This window comes from Xiphophorus couchianus, chromosome 21, assembly GCF_001444195.1.
Source record: "Xiphophorus couchianus chromosome 21, X_couchianus-1.0, whole genome shotgun sequence".
NCBI lineage: Eukaryota > Metazoa > Chordata > Actinopteri > Cyprinodontiformes > Poeciliidae > Xiphophorus > Xiphophorus couchianus.
This window is the reverse complement of record NC_040248.1, coordinates 10,314,043-10,330,640: the sequence shown is the minus strand read 5'-3', so window position 1 is coordinate 10,330,640 and position 16,598 is coordinate 10,314,043.

The window sequence follows — 16,598 nt, the reverse complement described above, 5'->3', positions numbered from 1 at the left end:
AACAGGCAACATATATCAGAGGTGAATGACATGCAGTCTTAATGATCATCATAAGTTTTTAATAGAAAACTGTCCACCTTGTAAAGTCTTTCAGTTTCTAGTTGCTATGCATGTCTTCCTCATCATTCCTGTGGGAGCTGAACACATTTTATCTTGGCAGGACTGACACAAAGAACAGGTGGAAATGATCAAATATTTTCTGCCATGAAAGCTCAGTTCAACTTTTACTACTTTTTAAGGTATTGTAAGATCTTTGGCTGTTCCAAGGGGATTTAAAGTATCCCTTAGAGCAGAACGGATGATTAGTTCGAGGATTCACAGAAAATAAAACACAAAAGTTGTAAAATAAAGAAGAAAATATGTCCCCCTACCTCTCTGCTGCTCTACATCTCCTCCACCACAGTAGAGCAGGATAGTTAGCATGACCACCAATGACATCAGACAAACAGTTTTCCTGTAGTATTAGGTTGTTTCTTCGCAACAATCTTGAGCTTTAATGCGCTGAATGGAAACTAGGTTGGTCTCATTGGACCAGGCCTCCATCTTCTAAATGCTTGTTGCAGTGTTTGTAGCAAACAGCAAAGCTTTTATGATTTTGTTCTTGCCACTCTTCCATTAAGACCAGATATTTTGTATGCACAACCAAACTGTCAACGAACTCTTCCACAGGAGCTCTGGCTCTTCAACTTTTCTAGAGTTACCATGGGCTGATTCATGCTTTTCTAGTCAGTTTTGGTGCTAGTTTTTATACAGGGGTATCAGAATAAAGTTGGCTGTATTTCAATCCATGCCACATATTTCAGAGTTAAATAAATAAAAAAAAGAAGCTAAAAACCATATATTTTTCATAATCTTTTCATGCTCTACTATGTCTTGGTCTATCAAATAGCCAATAACATACATAGAGGCAAAATAAATCTTCCTCAGATGACCCAAACATGTTAAATGTGACGTTAAGTGGTCTTTTAATTCCCCAGTGTTACGTGAAGCTGTCAAGGACAGCCCTCTCACCATCCTTCTTCCGTAGTCAAGGTTCAGAAAATATTTACTGCACCTCTTACTGGACCTGTCTTGTTACTCCCATGACCAACATATGTCAAAACTATGACTCTACCAGAGGTTGTGTGGGAGGATGACAGTAACATGACCAAAACCTTAAAAACATAATGTCCTCTATCACATCAGCTGGGTACTCTTTTTCATTAGTTCAACTTGGACCCAGGATTAAACACGCTTTTTTTGTTTGTTTTTTTTTTGTTATCATTTTTTATTTAGCTTTAACCATGTTACAACTACAGTACATCTTAACACTGTGGAAATCAATGACCCAAAGGTTGATTCTTGGCATGTAAAACTATGTTGCCGAACTCCTTTAGTTTGGAGAAAATTAACAGAGATGTACAGACAACTAATCTTTTCCACAAACAGGAAGTGTCTAAAACACTGGAGGAAGGCCTGTGACAGATGCTGAATTAGTTGTTGTTTAGTTCTGAGCTCCCCAAGGTTACTTTTTTCTTCTTTTTTTTTTTTTTTACATCCACACATTCTTTAAGGGAGGGATGGGAAAATGCTGAGGGGGGATGCTGAGGGAGGCTTGCTACTTCGCATTCAGCATAACCTCTCCCATGAATGTTTTGGGCTCCTTATAAGATCTTTAGTGGATAAAACCATTTTTGTACCTCCTTCCAGTCTAGTGAAGTATTTCAGTTGGTGACGTTTAAATTAAATAAAGGCCGTGAGATGTCATACTGCTGTTTTCTACTCCCATAAGGTAACTATCTGTTCTGTTAAGCAAGTATTATAGACTTTTAAATTCAATAAAGGCAGTGAGTTGTCATATTGTTGTATCTAACTCTCTTAAGATACCTACCTGTTCTGCTACTGGAGTATTATAGACTATCCCAAAGGAAGTGATAGATTCACCTTCAAGCTAAAATTATTTCTCTGAAGACTAATTTATGTTTATTAAAGACATCTTTCAATACATTTAGACATATCTGGATCTAACAGAATCAACCCAGACAAATAAATATGCCACTGTGTGTTTTAAAGTAACTTTTCTTTTTTTTCGCAATTTTTTTCAACTTAGATTTTACTATTGAAATGTTAAATTGGAACCAATTTGTAATAAAATCTGGCTATACATTAGGTTTCACTGGTTACCGTTGAAAAGCTGTGAGTGGGTGTTCATCGTTGTAAATGTGTCTGAATATTTCTGTGCAAAGAAAATGTTTTTAACACTCAGTGACGTACCGAAACCGTCTCCAGGACCCTGCCAGACTTCCCTTCTGTAAACATGTGACCATCAGTGATCTACCTCTCCCCTGACCCATTTCTCAAAAGAGCTGAACAGCCTTATGAAATTAAAAAGTCAAAAGTAAAAGCCGGTATTAATAATAAACATCAGATAAAACAGGCCAAGCCTCTGAATTTCTCTTTTGAAATTAATCTCTGAGCTTTCACAGCCCATGTACATACACTCTTCCCATTCAGACCCCTTTGGGCCGTCCTGTAACTTTGTGAAATGTTGGGGAGTGCAGGCTCAGCTGAGTCAATAGCCCTGGGCCCCCTCTGAATCATATAACCAGCTCCAACATCCAGTAAGAGCCATGGCAGAGATGTTGTGTCATCTCCTCATCCCTCTTGAAACAAATAAAATTAGTCTTTGAGTGTGTTCAAGGGAATTGGCTCAGTAAATGATTATCTTGTTTTACCACAAATAAACAAACTTTTCTCAGATATGGCCTGGCTTTTAATTTTAACATCTTAAGATAAACACAAAACAAATAACTGTTGCCTCAATTACTTATTGAAATTTGGGGCTGATTGCTGAAAGCCGGTGGGGATTCAAAGCTCTAAAAGTTTGTGTTTTGTCACAGAGAAAAATCTGGGTTTAAGCCAAAACCCTAGCAAAACAAAATGTATGTACGTATGTACTGAAGGTTCTGGGAAACATATCTGTTCTCTAACAAATGTACTGCTTTATATTCCTACAGTAATTGGTAGATTCAGATTCAGATTTATTCATGTACCAAATGGATAATTATTGTTACATCAAGTACAGTAAGAGCTTTCATAGTTTTTTTTTTTGTTGCTACTTTTATGATACGCACACCCACTCACCACTGAATGCATTGGAGGCAAAGTGCAGTTCAGGGTCTCATTAAAGGACACTCAAACAATAAAGGATATTAGAATGTGTCATGGGGATTGATCTATCGACCTTCTCTATGTTAGACAATAAGCAATGTTATTGTCTAACAAAGCAATGCCACTGCCTGGTTTCCTTCTAATTCAAAGGAAATGGGTGTTGGACACAAGGTTTTTACCATTTTGCTCACAAGTTCATAAATGTTTCTTACGCTTTGCTCATGTGCCATTGTAGATCCTTTCATCACACTCCCAGTGGATAGTCATGTCATTTCTAGTGAAGAATGGCTTCCATATGACACCTCAGCTACAAAAACCCGATTGACAAAGAGGCTGTTCTTCAGCAAGTTCCCCTCATTCTTAAAATCTTATTTATAGTAACCATTTTTGTTAACCTTCCAGCCAGTCACCTTCATTCTCAATAGGGATGGGCTATGATATCTGCTAATTCCTGAACCGATGACAGCTATACTGTTCTCATGCCTTCCACATTTAGCCTTTTTAAAATTATTTTATGATGCCACCCTAGAGGTCCACGAACAATGGCTTATTTTTACTGCCTTTCTTCCTAGGTACATTTCCATCAATGCTCTGTTTTCGTCATAATCTGAGGTAAAAGAAAATCATGCCATTAAATGTCTAATGTCACTTACAACTTGTAATGTAAATTTAAAGTCCTCCCACTCCCCAAAAAACAAAAATAAACTAACGAAGCCTGTTTCAGATTGACACAACATTCAATATTTTGTGAAATTGTGTTTAGTAAGATAATGTTTTTTTTTGTTTCATAAAGCAGTCCTTTATTTATAAAATAAATAAAAGTGACTCAGATACTAACCTACAATTCACACCACAGCCGTCTTATATGGCCTGCATTAATGTTTTATTTTCTTCCTCTGACTCACTCACTGCTGACGTTCAGGATGCTACAATCTCTCCTTACTGTTTTTCTGGACACGTCAGGTGTTTTGTCCTTGCAGTATCTCCTGTACAACTCTCCTCTCTGGTCCATCCTGGCGTCGACAAGATTGGGAAAACTTCTCTAATGTTCTGACGCAACTTCACCCCAACACATATTGCTTTATCACTTATTGCTGATGAACCATCTGCATGGTGGTATTACTGCCTCACAGAAAGAAGGTTATGGCTTCAAACATAGGACCTTTATATGTGTGGTTAGTATTTCCTCACCCTGCAGGTGTGTGTTTTCTTGTGCTACATGTATTTCCTCTCTCTCTGTTTTGACATGACTCTTGTAACATGTTGCCTTGCTGTTCCAGTTTATGTGTTGACAAAACACACAGAACGATGTTTCTTTCACTTGAAACTGCTGCTTCCACTTATTGCTTTTAGAGACAGTTCATAAATTTTACATTTTATTGCATTAACAGTCCAATTTCTGTCTGACCATAGTGGGCACTTACAAACATTGCACATCACCAGTTATAAATACATAATCTCCATGGTGAAACATGATAATGGCAACATACTGCTGACAGAAAGTTAAATAGAGGACATTCATAAATAAATAAAAAAATATAATAGGCTGTAGTGTCATATTAAATAAATCAGTCTCAGTGGAATTTATCTATATGCAACTCACTTACTGAATTGGGGCAATAAAATAAATAAAGTTTGCCAAATTACATTTTCAAAAATGCAAATTTTTGAAAAGAATTGAGTGTAAAATATTTAGGCAGAGATTTAAGCATGAAAACAACAATAACTAAGCTTCATTTAAGATGTTTCAGATGAAATTATATTAAGTACCTGTAAATTGACCTGTATATTTGAAAATACTTCCAAGGCAATATTGCAAACCGTTGACTTTGGTCTAATAGAAGCAACTATTATAATTAAAGTTATAAAACTTAATCTGAGGATGCAAAAAAATATACTGAGCAGTATGGAAAGTTTGAGTTAAAACAGCAGCGTTCCACCTTTGTATCCTTCACACTGAGCTGAAGTGTAGAACTCAATGTTTCAACAATTATCTGTGGCTGTATTACAGACAAAGGCAAGGTTGGAGATAACAACAATTATATGAGGAAAAATACACCATTTAACTGGCCTATTTAACTGAGTACTGCAGTAGAGTACTCTTGGTACTCATATAAGGAGCACATTTATTTAATCCCCACCTTGAGCCAGTTAAGCTGCTTGTGGTGGTATAATAGTGCAGAAAGTGTTTTCTTAGTTTACTTTGAGTCTTCAAATGTCAATGAATCATGAGTCTAATGACAGTTCATTAGACTAGTTCAGTTCATCCAGCTTGGAAAGCACATTAAGGCATCATGAAAAAAAAGAGAATAAATTAAAAAATAATTGTGCCAAACACCAAATCTAATGACATAATCTAGCTACATGCTGTATGAGAACTGACACACATCAAGCCAGAATTGGAAATAAAAATGATTATTAGGGAACCTAAAGACACTCTCATAACCCTGTTGAGTTCTCTTTGCCAGTAATCCTTGTGTAGATATTAATCCCCTGTGTGCTCTAAGAGACATGACCTTTAACTAGAACATTCTGTATTGCTCTGGCACAGCTCTTCTGTAGACATCAAATGGAAACATTAACTTAAAGTCTGAAAACTAGACTTAAAATGGCCTTTACCAGCTTTTTTGAGTCATCCTTCTTCGTCACCAGGTTCCTGAAAGTTGGCTGAGTACTCTGTGACTCTGAGTTCACTTGATCTAAATAAGCAACAGGTCAAGACCGATCTTCTAGTAAACTGCAATTCCCTCAACTCTTGTTTGTGATACATATTTAAACAGCACATCTAGACACCAATAATATGTTTACAAGACATGCAAAACTGTATGATTTCTTTCAGTCTCTGGTGAGTCTGCCTTATATTTTTCTGTTTCTATTTACCACTGCCCTATTCCAATTATTTATTTATTTTTTTTAAGCTGTGGCCTTTCCGTGGGAGCTTATCAAGTCTGTGTTTTAGAGGAGTGCCAGTTTATAGATGGCACCAGGGTCTTATAACTCAGCCAGCTATGCTGCAGTGTCCCTGAAGAGGAGGAGTTTACAGTGTATTGGTTTCCAGTATGTGTTTGTGTTCTAATTCTATTGCATTTACAGTCAGAAAGGAACCCGTAACTGAACAGCCTCTTCTGATTCTATAAAGCCTGTTAATTATAAAAGTAGTATCAATAACATGGGTTATTCTTGAGAATATTCTGGTGTGTTTGTTGAATTAATTAAAACAGAACATTTGTTGTTCATGTTATTAAAAAAACAAAACAAAAAAAAAAAAAAACTGTTAACTGCTCTTAAGGCTCCAGATGAAAACAACAATCTTTAAGATCATTGAACACATCATCTTGATTGACATGTTTCACATTGGTATGTGTTTCTTGTGTAGATATTAATCCCCTGTGTGCTCTAAGAAACATGACCTTTAACTAGAACATTCTGTATTGCTCTGGCACAGCTCTTCTGTAGACATCAAACGGAAACATTAAATGTTTCACATTTCCAGAATTATTTTAAAATGCTTCAAATTTTACCTTCCCAACAGAAGCTTCAGTGTCTGTTTAAAAACAAATCATATCACATTCTAGTTATCTATGTGAAGTACCATAAAATATTATTTTGGGATAACTTAAAATTTTACACTTTTTGGACATTTCATAAAACCAATTAAATGTTTTTCTATACATTTTATATATCTGTACCATATCTTCAAGTATTCTGAGTTCTCTAAACCTGAGTGGTTACTCTTCAACTAAACTGTAAGAGTATCTGGTAAAGTTCATTTGATATTCTGCTGTCAATCAAATTTAAGGAATTTAGGCTTCTGACTATGTTCTATTTAAGGTGATCAAAAATTTTTGGGATCTTTTCCATCTCTCCATACCCACTTCAACATGTAGTGGGTTATTCCTTTTGCCTGAAGTCCACAATAAACTGCTTGGTCTTTGTTGGGTTCAGAAGAAAGTTGTTGTATGCACCACACTTTCAGTTACTTGACTTTGTTCCTATGGATTCATCCTACTTTGAGATGAGTTCCTCCACTCTAGTGTCATCTGCAAATTTGTTGACATATTTGTCAGTTGTGAGTTGTGGATTGCAGGGAACAGAGTGAGGAGGATAGGGCTCAGCCCAAGGTCCTATGGAGAGCTGGTGTTTGTGCTAGTGGGTGACCATTATGACCCTTTGCATGAGCTTTATTAGAAAGTCCATAAGCCAGAGACAGGTGGTTTGGGAAAGGCTCTGGGCTAACAGCTTCCAGTTCAGTCTGTGATACTGTGGGAGGGTGGTTTTAAAAGCATAACTAAAGACAATGAAAAGGAGTTTGTGCATAGGTCCTTTGGTGCTTCAGGTGGGACAGAACAGCTTGGAGAGCAACCACAATGCCATCTTTGCTAGATCTGTTTGCTCTGTACATTGACAGAGGGAGGGATCAATGAAATGAAATTACTCTGAACTCAACACACTTCATCAGCACCGGAAAAAGCCACCAGACAGTAGTTATTTAGACCAGTTGGATACCCCAGTTGGTTCTTTCAAATCAATCATGCAGTTGATAGATGACATCATCAGGTCACAATGTGATTGTTCTTGTGGCAGTACAAACATGTTTATGTAGTGAAGTGTATGCAGGAATCGTCAGCAGTGACATATGGTCAGACTTAACTGAGTGTGGGAGCAAAGTAGCTTTAAGTTGCACACTTTATGAGCCATTGACCCTTTTTGAGAGCTGCTTTTAAATCCACATATTCGAAATTCTCTGCTATTAGGAATCCTGTTTAGCTAGGGACTAATGTTGTAATGAAGAGCCACACTAGCATCAGCAGTAGGTGGAATGTAAACAGCAGCTATCATTACTACAGATAATTCCCTTTGCTAAATAGATGGGTCTGTATTTCACAACCATTTACTTCAGGTCATGGGAGCAAAGGCTGCCCAGAGTTAGTGTCCCTGACCCAGTTTGTGTTAATGTCTCTACAACGGCCAACCTTCCACTATTGGCTCCGACTGGAGTACATCATCCTAGCAAAGCAGAGAGTCCTATCGCTGGTTGTCTTTATACGTAGTAAAGTCTGGTACACATGAATGGAGCCAGGTTTCTGTCATCAAAACTAAACACCTGTTGTTGGTGAAGCAACTTGTTATTTCTGGAGCCTGATTGTTGATTAGGAAAAGGGCTATGAGAAATTGCCTCTGTAACCTTGCTTCTGTTTAAGTTCTTTAAGCTGAAAGCTGGATGTACTACTGAATAATTTCTACTTTTCTCTATACTTTCACCTGCTGCCATTTATGTCTTTATAGAGAGGCATTATCTCTTCTGCCAAAAAGTGAGACATTTGGTTAATGATTGTTATAATCCACAAATATGCTGACAAAAACATGTGCAGAAAATCCCATGTTTTATATAAAATACAGCCCAGAGTATATTATTTAAATAGCGTCTTGGAGTCTTCTTGAATTTTACACATCGATTAATAGCTTTTTTCTTCAAATTGGAAAGAATAATCAGTTTATCATGTTTTAAAATGTGTAGCAGTTGTAAAATAACATCACTGTTGGACCGTGTCTCCTGGTTCCATGCATGAAGGGTTTGCTGAGCTGGAGTGTTCCTTATGTGATAGTCTGATGCATCCCAGGCTCACAGATCCTTCCTCCCACTAATTGTCAGTCTTTACAAACATCCCTCCTCTCAACAGACTCAAGAAAATAAAAGGGCATTTAAGCCATCTTTCAAACATAATAGAAAGGATAAAGTCAATAATGCCAATTATACAGACAAATTGCATGGTGTTTAACATATATTTTTTTCATTTATATTCATTTGTATGTTTCTTCAATAGAATAACTACATTTGCATTTTATAAAAGAACGATATTTTCCAAATGTAGGCAAACTGACTGGGACTGTTTTGCCAATCACAATGTTTTCACTGGATAGTTCTAGTATTCAAGTAGCACATTTTAAATACATCGTGTATTACCAAGGGAAAATAAGTGAAAAGGTTTTTTTTTTTTAAATAAGCGAAACATCCTGGTGTCCTTGTAAAATTCAAATTTGTTCTCCTTTGTTAACTATCAGCTCGATAGAATGTTTCCTCTGATTCATAATTCATTGAGATATACAAGTCCAAGCACAATGAAAAAGACTGACTGGTGTCTTAGACTAGTAAATGGCTCAAGAGATGTGTATTTATTTCCCCCAGATAACATGAGGCACTCTGTTCCCATATGGGTCCTTGTGTTGGAAGTTTCTGAGGTCAGTCAGCCCAAGCTGAGAATGCTGGGATGAATAGACAAAGAAAAATGGCTGGAGGAAATAACACCCCAGCGGGGAGTCTTATGTGCCAATCACTGCACAGCAAAGTGAGAAACAAACATTAGCCAAAAGACTGATGTTAACCAATTTCCCAGGATTGTGTGTGCATTGTTTTACCCTTGGAAGGACAGAATGGTTAATGTGCCTGCTGTAGCTTTTATTTATTCAGTCTTTTTTTTTTCGGGCTGTAATATACTTTAGTGCATGTTACGGTGGTACAAAGACACACATATTAATGTTAAGAGGTGGTATTTTTTTTCTTTCTGTAAACAAAGGAGAAATCCATTATTGTCTCATTTTGTCACTTTTATAATGACATTTAACAGTTGCCACAGTTGCAAGACCAACTTTAAGAGACGTCTTTGGCATGAACACATAGAGGAGGCAGCCCAACAAGAGACAACTACTAATGAAATCCCTTCATGGGAGCTCTGTAAATATTTTCATCCTCTCCCTGAGGCTGCTGATGGACCAGTTCAACCAAATTTTCCTAATTAATCACAGTGGAGTGGTTAGATGCATGAAGATGGGAGTGACTGGACAAATGGACACAGGGCTTTTTTTGGACAACATCCACACTAACACATTGCATGCATTCTTATTATATCCTATTCAGACACACATTCTTGAACATGTGTTCAGAGTGTGAAAAAAAAGTTTGCTAAGCTAGTAGCTATAATTCATAGTGATAGTGCCAGTACTCGAACTGCACGAGTTTAAATCATATATTTATCTTACTTAAGAAGAAGATTAAATACTTATCTCTGTAATGAAGCCTTATCTATAATGTAGGACAAATACCCTCATATATATTATTTATTAAATTTATTAAGAGGTAAATGTTTATAAATCTCCAATCAGACAAAGTGACTGAACTCTGCAACTTGACCTGTACAAATAAATATTTTGTTGGCTTGAACTTAAGACTCGAGAGTTGGCCTTCATGACCAGTCTTTACCTGACGTTATTGAAGTAAAAGTAAACCAGTAACTATAAAATATTTACACTGCATTAACTACATGCTGAGTTAGAGTAGCATGTATAAATGACTGTAGCTTAATTGACTTCTATCTAATGTTTCTTGACCAGAAGTATGAGTCTAGTACTGCTAGACTTTGAGGTTAGCAGTAGCCTCCAGTGTTCTGTGTTTTTCTTTATTGCTAATTTAGATCAGTTATTCGTATTCGTTGGACCACTTGCATTTTCTTCATTTTCAATCTGATAACACTATAATTACATGGTGCTCTGGTTTGATTGTTTTGGTAGGACGTTAGACAAATCACTGTATTCTTTTCTCAGCACTGTGACTTTGATCTTTCAGCATTTCAGCATTTTTGGTTCACCTTTGACCTGCAAATCTGCCCCGTGTTCAAAAATATTCTCTCTCTTTTTTTTCTTCTTCTTAGATTTGCCCTAATGTTATGTTGGAGTTCAGACAAAAGACTAAACTGAAAAGAAGATTGGGAAACTTTTGTTTACTGAAGCCTGCTTATGGTTTTATTTTTTTCATACAATACAAAATGTTACACCTTGGACCAAAGTAATTTGAGTCATTTTGTTTTTGGAAACGAAGTTAATAACCATGGAATATATGGTCATCAATCTTGGACAGGGGACTTAAACCTGTCCAGTTTATTGGCTTTTACATAGTCTAAACTCTGAATCATTCATGTAATTTTAAAATGCCTGTCGTTCAATGGCAGTAATACTGACTGATGATGCTGCTTATTCACATGAGTCTTCAGTTGTTTACCAAAGTCAAGCCACAGACGGGTAATGTGGCTGTTTCATCACACTTAATGGAAAACAGGCATTTTATTTCCATTTTGTTCAGTCTCTGCTATGTTTTATAGTGTATCACTTTGCATGTAAACATGATCTATGTATAACATTTAGAGGGTCAGCTCTTTGAAAAAAAAAGAGTATGATGCATTTTGAAGTGCAAAGTGTCAAATATGATCAAATGAAAGTGTATATCTGAGCATATGCTAACCAGATGTCACAGTAAGGTCCTCAGAAAATTGTCCATCATGTTTATTTAATCACTCCTGATGGGCTTCGGCAGATACAAGCAGATAGTGGTCTCATAGCTGGCACACCGCAAATCAGGTTAGCCCTTACACCGAATGTGGAGGAGGCCTGCAAATCTGCCCCGTGTTCCATTTCCCCCGGCTGCATTACGCACTTCTAACAAAGTTACTGCACACTTCTCATTTTTCATTGGATTAAAAGGACCATATAGATTTGGACATGCGACACTGTTGTACATCAATTCCCAAGTGCATCTGCTCCGATTATTGAACACACACCATTCTCCCCTACCCTCCTATCTTGGTTTCATGCACACCCCCTCACGTTTTCTGAATATCTGTGGCCTATAACCTTCGTCACAAAAGCCCCTGCTCATTACCCCTTTGTTTCTGTTGCCTGTTTAATTACATTTAAAAGAGCTCATAAATGTTAACAACTTTCATTTGATGTTTTCAACCCATTAGAAGCTGTAGAGGAAAGTGAGGTCAACGATAATTGCATCAATAATTTTTATTTTGCATTGGCTTTGTGCAGGCAATTCGGTCGGCTCATTCTGCTTCTCAGAAGAATGAGCATGTGTTACATGTTGTACTAGGTTTGATATAATGATTTACTTCTTATTCAATTCATTAGTCTCATTCTGAGAAGAACTGGAAGCCAACTATGTTTTTCTTTGGCGTGCTTTTGATTTTTCTTTGGCAGCTGGATCCAATCTGTCTTTTTTTTCTTTACTTTTCCAAAGGTCTAGTTTCAAAACTGCTTAACATCATCATTTGAGAGGCCAAGTTTTTGTGATTTTTTTGCACAACTAGCAATTTCTTTTGATATTTGCTGGGAAACTACTGTGGTCCAAGGCACCCACAGCTCCAAACATGCACAGTGCTACTTCTTAACATGGACGCAGTTTCCATTGCAGGAGAATAATTTGGTTCTTTGCATTTGTTGGCTGAACATGGTGTTCTTCTTTTTATGAGTTACTCCATTACTGTACATCTGTTGAACATTTTGTAAGCTCCCCTCCTCAGGGCAGATTGTTTTTGAGGAAGCCCGTGCAGACTGAGTTCCAGTCACATTCTAAGAGACATCTTCCTATTGTTGTCTCCAGCTAAATATACATTTAGTCACATATGTTTCCCATCATGAGAACTTGGGTTCTAAAGTTAACAAAGTCCAAGTTGTTTGTTTAAGGCATTTCTGTTTGTTAAGCAGATTGTGCAATTTGTACAAAAGACTTGTAGGAGGGTTGGTCTTGCCTTTTCTGTGCTTTAAATACATTTCAACAATGTGTTTACGCTACGGTGTTTACTTCAGCTTGAGGCTTATTGTTTTTTTTCCAGGAAGAAATATATCCTTATACTAAAATCTGTCTAACTGGATAATAATAAGTTTTTTGTTGGATATACAGAAGACACCCAAAACTGATAGTGGCCACAACTGCCTCTGAACAGCTGACATCTGTGAATACCTGAGACACCCCTCTACAATGCTTGTCTATTTTAATAATATATACATTATGTACACACTGTGCATTAATATGTACAGCGCAAACCTTATCTGTGACAGTTAGTTTTGGTTAAAATCCAACTGAAAATATCTGGCAAGACATGAAAATTGCTGTTCATAGAGACTTTTTAGCTAAGCTTGAGGTATTTTACAAAAGACAAAAATGTATACAAAAACAGTTTTGAGTTTCCTAATGATCATAGTTGGTAGAGATTTGTAGCTGTGACAGCAAAAGGTAATTCTACAAAGTATTGACTTTGGAGAGCTGAATACAAATGCCTGTCATGCATCTTTTGATAAAAAAAAAAAAAAATCACATAGAATCACATAAAAAGGAGCTCATGCTCATTTTTATGATGTAAAATAGCTTTTTGACCTTTCAAGCAAAACCCTTATAATGTCTCAACAGATTTGTGTCATATGTAGATGACTGTTTATCATTATGTATTGAAAAATTAAAAAGAATGTACGTAAAATATATTTTACTTTTTAAAATGTAAAATATACACCAAGGAGTGGTATGATAGCTTCCATTAAACCTGAATACCAGACTGACTTACAGTGCAATAAAAGCGTCATCATCTATTTGTTAAATGTGCTCAGCTATCACAATGATGTCAACACTGATGTATGTTCTTCGGCTCTTCAACACAAACACTCATGCCACAGGAAGCAGTAGCAGCTTCTGTACTGTTGGACACAGAAGCAGTGGGCCACATGCTCACTTCCAGTCACAGTTGCTGCTCCATTGTGCTCATTTCCAGAGATAAGACTTGTAATTTTCCACACTCTCTGTAAGCAGTCTAGTTTTATGAGGGAGATTCAAGCTTTTGTGGCTCCAAAGGACAGCATACATTGGAAAGGACAGGAGGTTTTTGACATGAATAAGATAAGAATTTTAGCTAAAAACTTATCTAATTAAGATGTGTTATTATCATAACATTAAAATGTCATGAATTTTAATGTTATGATAAAGTACATTTATTTCAGTAATTTCAAAAAGAAAAACTCACATACAAATTCATTCCACGCAGAGTGATAAGTTAATTTCTGTTTATTTAGATTATTTTGGCTTTAAAACTGGAAGTTTAATAAAGAAATGTCAGCTTTATAAACAGATGTCCGTATAGTGTACGTACATTATGAGTTCAGAACTTTGCTGGAACTCTTTTTTTATTAATTACAATATCAGTACAGCATGGCATAGGAGCAATCAGCCTATGGCAGATTCTGTAGGTCTTAGGCCAGCCCAGTTTGCTGGCTAACCAAGCCCAGAAATACTCTATTATTAAATGAGATATTGGTACTTTTGGCTGTGTGAGCAGCCAGGCACCGGGTTTAACTGTAAAAAAAAAAAAAAAATCAGCAACACCATGAAACTTGTCAGCAGAAGCAAACAGTAAGAACTCTAAACGTCCCTGATGGATGGGTTTGTGCTGACTTTGGAACTGAAAAATATACAGCAGACCAACACCAGCAGAGGACAAGGCTCCCAAAGTCGTTTAATATCGGACCTCAACTTGGATAGTATGCCTCCCCACTCTTCTTCCAGACTCACTTTATAAAATTGCAAGTCCTGGGGCATACAACCAAAGGAAATTGGTCCTTGGACTAAATTACATGCACGTTTATTTCAAACTAAAAAGAGCTGGAGTGGTTTAGTACAAAAAAAATTCCACAGTTTATTCCATGTCCTGGATACATGTGGTTTCTTACTGCCTGTTAAAGCTCTGAACTTAGTGACTCGCACAGCTTTTTAAATAACTGTTTCAAACATGTTCAGACATTATTTTCTTTGAGGAGCCAGCTTTCCTTAGTTCTGGCCATTTTGCGGCTTACCTTCATTGTGGAGATCAGATTTAAAAATATTTTAAAATGTGGGCATTTCTAAATAAAATGCACGTCAAGACATCAGTAAATGTCCCTTAAAGAACATAAGATACCGGGCAAAATGACTTTTTCCATATTTTATAAAACAGAAGTCGTTACAAAGAACAAAATGAAGAGTCATCAAAACAGACTTTTCATCATGGACTGAAAGTAGGTTGAGATTTGTGAACTGTGTGGGTGCCATCTTGTGGTTTCCATTCTCAATTGCACAAGAACCTTAAAACCTTTCTTCATGGATACAGAAGCAAGGTTTCTGTACAGACATAGCTGTTTTGAAAATATAATGGTTTCTATTTTAGCAAATTGATAAAAAATACAAGGAACTGCATGTAAATTGTTTAGCAGGCATTCTTTTGTTTTAATGAATGATGGCTTTTCAGGTGATTTCAGTAACTACAACTCCAAGCTCTTTTAATATAAAAGAACGTTCTAATTTCTGGCTATTTTTATGAAAAGTAATCATATTTCCTCATGAGTAAAGTCATGTCAGTGCCTGATGCCTCCACACACAGTTTTCTATTTAGTAGAACATAAAAATTACTCAATGGGTACATGTTGGTAACCATTAAGTTTGACCACTCCACTGGAGCTGAAATGAGGTGATGCAGCAAGCAATTTCTTTCTAGAGGTTGTGAAGTCCCACAGAGAGAAGTTTGGGATGCTAACACCGTGCCTGCCTGCCAACCACATCCACCAGCTAGCCTTGGGCAAAGGAAACAAACATGCTTGAGCGTTCAAGTCAGTCTGCATCCCTAATGTCAGAGGAAAATGGTAGCCCCGCCGGTAACGTTCAACGCTTTACTTGTTTATTTATTTCTGTATTTTTGCCCCCTTCTAATCTCCTGTTCCCGAATTAATTACTCAATTAGCATAGTAAATTAGCGAAACAATTATGATGCATGGAAAACTTCCAGCGCACACCATCACAGCCTGTCTGGATGTGTTTAGTGCAGTAAGGAGGGGGTAGAGGAAGTAAAAAAAAAAAAGGAAAAATAGAAGAACGAAAGCAAGCGGGGAGGCTTAGAAGCAAAGCCAGAGAGTTGCACTGAAATAAAACATTTGAACAAATAGTCCTTCCCAATGAAAAGTGATACCCTTGCCTCAGTGTGGGATGTAATAAACATAGCAGTGTAAATTTATTAGCAAAGTATAAAAACAGCAACGTATTAATTCTTCATGCCTATTAGATGGCTGCATGGAGAGCGAAGAGAATTAAATGCTTTCCTTTTTTTGAGCTGCGATTATGCACACATGCCCATGGTAATGATAATGGTGGAGGTAGTGAAAAACAGGGTCGCAAAAAAGTTGTAGTCATCAAGAATTTCTTGTTCCAGAAGAGAAAAGTTTGGGGAAAAGAATCCACAAAACATTTGGTCTTATTTAATTTTTATCTGTTTTGCACAGTGTTTCTGTTGGTTAACTCTCATATTACAGATACAGTAGGAGCGTACACTAAGCTGCCATTAAGTGTAGGGAAAGTTTTTGTTTGTTCCTGCATTGGCCCGTTGATGTATAAATGGATACAAACACTCCAGTGTTTAGCTGTTTTGTAACTTTCCTGCCCTGCATGAACTCCCATTTAAATCATATTTTTTAAATGGGAGGCCATGCAAATTCAGGGGTATTTGGTGAAACAACATAAAACATTTGTTTCATTGGTTGTTTTTAGCATAGAATATAGGCCTCAACTGGGATATTTGAAAAAATTCTCAAACTGTGACTAT